The sequence below is a fragment of the Lampris incognitus genome, chromosome 1 (genome assembly GCF_029633865.1).
Source record: "Lampris incognitus isolate fLamInc1 chromosome 1, fLamInc1.hap2, whole genome shotgun sequence".
Taxonomy (NCBI): Eukaryota; Metazoa; Chordata; class Actinopteri; order Lampriformes; family Lampridae; genus Lampris; species Lampris incognitus.
Window position 1 is genome coordinate 34971250 of NC_079211.1, and position 8017 is coordinate 34979266.

General features: G+C 43.2%; 1 pseudogene; it reads left to right on the forward strand.

Annotated features, from left to right (window-relative positions):
* The first annotated feature begins 753 nt into the window (after positions 1–753).
* LOC130110371 (G2/M phase-specific E3 ubiquitin-protein ligase-like) lies at positions 754–7666 on the forward strand (annotated as a pseudogene).
* Positions 7667–8017: the final 351 nt, after the last annotated feature.

Consider the following 8017-nt stretch of genomic DNA (forward strand, 5'->3'; position numbering starts at 1 on the left):
CCTGGCATATTTTTTAATCTTTAGATAGTTTTTAACTTGTAGATGTTCGCAAACTCACTAAAAGGTATGAGGGGCCGTATAGGCCATATTCCATATTTCACCTCTCATATATATATATATATATATATATATATATACACACACACACACACACACACACACATATATATGTGTGTGTGTGTGTGTGTGTGTGTGTGTGTGTGTGTGTGTGTGTGTGTGTGTGTGTGTGTGTGTGTGTGTGTGTGTGTGTGAACGAATGCTCTCACATACATATGTGAAATACTCTCTCATACTACTGAAAATTCTGTCACATACTACTGAAATGCAATAGCTGTATGTAAGACAAATTTCAGTAGTATGTGAGAGCATTTTCAGTAGTGTATGTGAGAGTAATTTCAGTGTAAACGGAAGGCAGTCTAGTTCTCAAATCTCATTGGGCAATCTAAGTTAGCAGGAAGTCCATGGTCTAGTCTACCTTAGCAGCTAATTACTACTACTAAATCAGTGCAAAAAATATGCATAATGGAAGAGCAGAGACAAACTCCACAAATTTGTGAAGCTCTTGGCTTGATAAACACTATTTTAACAACACCCGGTGCCATAAATGCCATAGCATGTGGAACAAATACGGTTAGTCGGTTAGTGGTAGTGTGGAACACGGGGGTGTTGAAGATGAACTGAGACATGCGTTCTGGCCAGGTGTTAGTGGTAACATCCGATTGCAGGCATCAGTGGCACCATCACGAGGGAGCCATGCAGAGCAGCAACAAACAGGGCAGCTACAGACTCCAAGTTATCGTACACAGCAACACTTTGGAAGATGGAATTCAAGACTTAGGAATAAGGTATGTCTTTGGAAATGTTAGGCAAGTCGGTTTAAGTAGTGCTATGCTAGCTAGCTAACGTTAGTCTAGCTAACTTTGAGCTAGCTAGCTGCAACCACTGCAACAACAAGCTAAACTGTTAGGCAAGTTAGCTATAATAGTAAATAATACGTGGATTTACTAGCTAGCTATGCTTTTAACCATGTAATAAAATTAAAACGGTTGTTGTGATTGATTTTACAGGCCTAAAACACAATATCACTTGACATTTAACACAGACGTCATACTGCTGCCCAACCCAGCATGGGGGATCGTTTGCAAGCAACGTTCCAAAACGGAGTTCCATGAAAAGGGACTCATCTTGAGTGCATTTGAGTTTGAGAAGAGTTGGGACTACATGACTGTCATTACACAGATCAGAGATGCCTTCAAAGATAAAATCCCACAGGATGTGAGGCAAGTTTATACAGTGTAATTGTTATTGTAATGCTGTTGCCAGCACACTGTATTTTTTCCCCACGTTCCTCAACAAAGGTGACCATGTCCTTTGCAGCAAGACAGGTATCTAAGCTATGTTTTCATAGTATCTAAACAGAGAGGAGGGTAGTTCTATACATCCCATAAAACAACTCAAAAATCAGATAACTTACTTTTCCACTTTATTATTTAGCACACATTAAAAACGGCTACACAGCCTTCGTCAGAGCATATCAGTACAATGACAGCAAGGTTAGTTTAAATACAGATTACATGGCATTGTGCACAGCTGACATTAATAAGCCTAATAATCACATTAGGCCCATTAATGTCAGCTATGCACAATCATCTACCAAGATTTAGGACTCATGATCTGGGAAACGTTGATACCCACACATTCACAGTGTGATTCTAAATTGCAATTAACTTCCTGTTCTCTTCCAGTTTGCAAATTCTTATGGGTTGTGGGAACAAACTTGTGTGTCCTAAGCTGCATGAAGACCAGGAGATGAATGCATCTTTGATCCAGAAAGTCTTTCGATCAAAGGCTGTATAATCAGGCCATCCAGACCCTTGCCTGTAAGTTATTAGGCTATTCAATTAGCTTCTTAGTGTAACCGAGTTAATTGTGAGCCATCGTAAATCCTCAGAGGTAGATGCCGCAGTTGTGGTATAGCCTACCAAAGGTGACTCATTCCTCCAGTATAAAAAGCACTCGGCTGCGTCATTGATTAGCTAGCTTTTCAGTGGCGTAGTGGGCTAGAGTAGTATCACGCAAATGGACAAGCTCAGAAAAACACAGTTTTGAATCCCACCCTGGGCAAGCCCTTAACATAGGTCAAATGAATGAGTGACAAAAACACAACGCAGAGAGCGGAATGAAGTCAGTCACACTGGTGACGTAGAGACTAACATTCCTTCAAATTTGAATAGATCATCTGGTATGTTTAAATGTTTTGTTTTTGTTTATTGATTTTTGTTTCTTTTGTTTTTGAAGTTTGACATTTTGTTTTCAAAGTTTGACGAAAGGCACTCCCAGGCCGGATTGGACTACATGTTCAATGGGAACACCTTGGGATCCCCCAGGAGGGGCCGGAGGGCATGCCTGGGGAGAGGGACATCTGGAGTGCCCTACTTAGCTTGCTGCCACCGTGACCTGAAGATGAGATGAGACATTTCAGACTCCGATGACAGCTGTGTGGAGGTCGCCACCCAGTCAACATCAGGAGCGTCCAGTGGCTGCATCATCACCAGGGCTATGGTTAACCCAGCTCCATCAACATCAAGAGAGAACAATGATGACTATAACACCTATGTATCCATCTTAAGTTCACTGTCAGTGATGTCCTCAGATGAAGAAGAACTTAACCAAGCAATACTGGCCAGTTTTGAGAGTCAAATGTAAGTACCCCAGCATTTAAAGGCCTGGCCTTCAATCATTAGGAGACCCACGATGACAGTGATGGGACACAATGTCTGTGAATGTTCTCATTCATCCAGGTCATGGTTATCCAAAGGAATTGAATCGAGTGCAACTGGACTTGGTATATATCCGTGAAGACGTTTCACCTCTCATCCAAGAGATTTCCTCAGTTCATGCCTTACTGACTAGACCAAGCTAGTCTGACTGCCTGGTGATGAAACTCAGATATTTATCCTCTTTGGAGTCGTTATCAGAGCTAACGGTGTCCATGGCTCTTTGTGTTCCAATGTGTAGCAACGCCTGTCGTTATCAGAGGTCTTGATATGCGTGGCTCTTTGTGATCCGATGTTAAGCAGCGGCGGTCGTTGGGGGTGTTAGTTTCAACTTTGTTAGTGCTCCGTTCAGTGGTCATGAGTCGTTGGAGCTGTTAGTGACCGACTGTTGTTCTTGGAGGCTAAGCTTCTTGAGTCTCCTTGGTAGAGATGAAAGGACGGCATTGTAAGTGGGAGATAGGTGGTGTCGCAGACCTCCTCCTCTGTTGAGGGATGGTTTTTCCAGTTTCGCATAGATGGCTTCCTTCACCCCTCTTTCAAACCATCTATCTTCCCTGTCCAAAATGTGTACGTTGCTGTCCTCGAAGGAGTGTGTCTTCTCCTTTAGGTGTAGATAAACTGCTGAGTCTTGTCCTGAGGACTTTGGCCTTCTGTGTTGGGCCATCCGTTTGTGTAGTGGTTGTTTGGCTTCTCCTATGTATAAATCAGTGCAATCTTCATTGCATTTTACAGCATACGCCAGATTGCTTTTCCGGGTGTGTGGTACATGGTCTTTGGGATGAAGCAGTCTTTGTCGGAGTGTGTTGCTGAGTTTAAAGTATACCGGGATGCGGCGTTTGTTAAAAATTCTCCTGAGTTTCTTGACGACCCCAGAAACATACAGGATGACTATGTTATTCCTTCTGTTCCTTTTCTCCTCATCGCTCACCTGGTTAGTCTTTTTGGAACGTGTTGCAGTTTTCACAAAGGTCCAACTGGGGTAGCCGCAGGTTTTTAAAGCTCCCTTCAGGTGTTTATGTTCTACCCGTTGGGCCTGAGTGCTGCTGGGCACATTGTCAGCTCTGTGTTGCAGAGTCCTGATGACGCTCAGTTTGTGTTCCAGAGGGTGGTGTGAGTCGAAAAGTAGATATTGGTCTGTGTGTGTAGGTTTCCTGTAAACTCCAATGTGAGGCTCCTGTCTTCCCCAATGTGGACATCACAGTCCAAGAAGGGCAAACTGTTGTTCTTTACGTCTTCCCTTGTGAACTTAATGTTCTTGTCCACTGAGTTGATGTGTTTGGTAAACGCTTGCACCTCTTGTGTTTGGATTTCGACCCATGTGTCGTCCACATATCTGAACCAGTGGCTCGGAGGTGTTCCTCTGAAGGAGTTCAGGGCCCTGTGTTCTACCTCTTCCATATAGAAGTTGGCCACAATGGGAGATACTGGTGAGCCCATTGCACAGCCGTTTTTCTGTCTGTAAAACTGGCCCCTGAATTGGAAATATGTAGTGTTCAGGCAAAGGTCCAGTAGTTGGCAAGTCTGGTCTGGGCTGAGGTTGGTCCTATCGTGGAGGGTGTCGTCCTGTATCAAACGTTGCCTCACAGTTTCCAAAGCCTCCATGGTTGGGATGCAGGTGACTAACGAGATCACGTCGTAGGATACCATGGTTTCATTTGGTTCCAGTTTTACGTTTTGGACCTTGTTCACAAAGTCAATGGAGTTTTGGTGAGGTGTTTCGCCCACTAAAGGGGTCAAGATGTTGGCTATAGGTTTGGCAATGTTGTACGTGACCGAGTTTATGCTGCTGACGATAGGCCTGAGGGGGCTCCATCTTTATGGATCTTAGGGAGTCCATATATGCATGGAATGTTATCTTGTGGGTAGAGACGGTGGTATTGTATCCGATCAATAGTTCCTCCTTTCTGTAGTTTCTGTAGGTATTCTATTATTCTCCTCTTGTAGCCACTAGTTGGATCACGTCTCAGAGGTTCATAGGTGTCGGTGTCGTTGAGTAATGACGTGATCTTGGCGTGGTAGTCTGTTGTGTTGAGGATAACCGTGCATCTCCCCTTATCTGCTGGAAGGATAGTGAAGTTTTCATCCATGCTCAGGGCTGTCACGGCTTTCCTTTCCTCCATGGTTAGGTTGGAAGGAGGGAGTTTCGCATTGGACAGAGCTGCTGATACCTTTAACCTAAGCTGTTCCGCCTCGGTTTCTGTTAGATTGTGGGACACAATATTGTGACAAATAATGATGCACTATTTATAAAAATATCACCTGTAAAAATGACTGCCAATTATTACTGCCTGCTGAAGCTATGATAGTTTTGACAGGTAGTCAAATAACATCAAACAAGCTTAATTTAGGAGCAAATAGTAGCTGGCTAACATAACCAGTGTGCTGGCATTTCATTTTGATTACTGGTCAGTTGACACGCTGTGTTCTGCCCTCTAGTGTTCCACGTAAGGAAATGTCGCTAATAATGTGCCCAGTGTTTAGAGAGCAGCATCCCCACAAGCTTGAGTACTGAAGCCAGCACAGCCATGCCAATAACCACTGATAAAGCACTCCCTCTCGTGTTTTATTGCTTAAATGTGCAAATAGCGGTCACGTTTTGGGACTAATGTTATAATATATCATCCTCAGATACCTAGGAGGATCTAAGACCCAATCCTCAAGTCCCACTGTCTCAACCATATATATCTATCACGCCACCAGCACATTACATTCAGCTCATGAGCAACCACTTGATTGGTTGAATCAGGTATGCTGGTGCAGGAAAAGACAAAATGTAGTGAGGACGGTGGACCCTGAGGACTGGTTTGTCATTGTATGCTCTGACATACCATCTGATTTTGTTGCAATAGTGCATTGGATATTTTGTCTAGATTTGATGTTTTCAACCTCATGTCTCCCCATATGTCATCCAGCAGCCCCTTCTCAATTGTATATCTTACCGTTGGAACATACAACATATTACAGGTGTAAAAAAAAGTTTTCGTCTTCTATTCACCAGGGAGGCAGGAGCCCCTGAAAAGATCCCGGCACGTGACTTACTGCTCAATCTTGCGAGCAGGATTGACACCAACCAGAAATGCAAGTTCAACATAAATACGTCTTCCATGTTGGATGGAGCTGTACGTGGCTTCAAGAGATTATTCTACAATCCAAACTACAGGATGTCAATCAAGTTTTCTAATGACATGGGCAGAAAAGAAGAGGCTGTGGATTTGGGCGGTTCAAGAAAAGAGTTCTTAAGACTATTCTTGGAAGCCATGGCAGTTTCATCTATGTTTGAAGGAAAGGAGGGGGAACTGAATTTGGCTCTTCATAGTACAGGTATTTATTTAATTTATTAACCATACACATTTGGGGAATTTACTGTTATGAGGATATGTGCTTGATTACATTAATAATAGGATTTTAGAGTGAACTACCCATTTGAACATGGGATAATGTTACCTATGTTTCCCCAGCTCTGAGAGAGGACAGGTATTTCATTGCCGGCAGAGCAATTGCTGTGAGCCTTGTGCATGGTGATCCTAGTCCTGGATTCCTCTCTCCGACTCTTTTTTCCTGCCTCGTTGTTGGCCAGAGTCAGCCAAACCTGTCTTGGAAGACATTACTGATACAGACCTACATGACAAGGTCAAAAAGGTAATTCTGCAGATTGTTGTTCTACAGACGTGTGTCATTTTATTCCACATGTTAATGGAACCATCCAAAATGGTTAGATGGATTTGTTTGAATTATTAGCTGTAGTATATCAACTGCAATTAGTAATGATTGCATTAAGATTTCTGGTTGTAACAAAAATGGTATGTGGACACTCTCGGCATTGAGGGTTATGAGAAGAGCACTGTTAAAGTTGCTTCACATAGTATCTCATTTATGTCACTTTAACCATTCTTTGTGCCCTTTGTGTATTTCTGATGTCAGATCTCAGAGTGCACCACCCTGGATGACTTGAAACGTGCTACAGCGCCACTACTGGACTACTCGGCAAATGCAGGCTGTCTCAGGCCACTGACGAGCATAGAGGACAGAGATTTGCTCGTTCAGGACATACTCATGTTTCAAGTGATCCACAGGGTCCGCGGACCATTTGAAAGGTTTGTCTTGATTTCAAGTTCAGTCTGCTTTATTTGTAATAGCAGCATGTTGAATTAGGGCATTTTATGGAATTTCATTTTACTGAATCAACTTAACTCAGTGGGCAGATTGTTGTGTGTGTGTGTTAAGGATTGTGCCAAGTATGCACTAGTCATGCTTACTGACTTTTCTTGGATACAGATTCAGGGAAGGAATGAGGACACTTGGCATGTTAGATGCAGTCCAACAGCACCCAGAGAGCCTCTGTCCTTTGCTCTGCCATGAGCCACATACACTCACTGCTGACATATTGGAGGATCTCTTCCATAGTCAATCTTCTGAACAAGGAAGCAACAAGAGAGCAGCTGAAGAGACCGTCATTCCCTTCTGGAGGGGACTATTTGCAGGAGGTAGAAGGTAAGCAATGCCACACTATCAGAATTGCCCCTATTTACAATGCTTGAAGGGTAGGCTTCTGTGTGTTGCTCCTCATTTATGCTGATAATCAACATTATTATGTTTTATTTATATTATTGTTTCAATTAACATTCTCTGTTGTGTTTTATTTCGGTAGAGGCACAATGATCATCTAAGCTTAAATCCTGTCCTTCGCAACTGGAGCCAGTGAGATCCCTCCGATCGGTTTCTCCCCCAAGCCATCCATCAATTTTCTACATGAGTTCCCCGAGTCAAGGTTGCCACTGGCCAATACTTGCATCAGCTGCCTCAGGTTGCCTTTACATACCTCTTACCAAGCCTTCACAAACAGTATGGACTTTGCAATAGGGAACACACAGGGCTTTGGCATAGAATAAACATACACTCAAGGCGTCAACACAGGCCATTAATGCAGTGTTGTAGAGGAGCTCAAGCAGGAGTCGTGACAACTTTCTCTTTCGGCTACACAACGTGCACCATTTATTCCTTCCACCATTGCAACAACAACAAAACACCCACGCAGCGGAAGTGTGTCACTGTAAACCCGAACCGAGGAAACAGCAGCTGTAAACTAACATTCCTACTAGCTCAATAAGGGGAATTATGTAGCCCCATAACCACTACAGTGTTTTAATCCCAAGTACTCCTACCATAAAATGTGAAAAAAGCAAGGGGCCTGACTAATTGTGTTTGTTTTTGAAAGCCCTATAATTGAACATGTGGGAGGG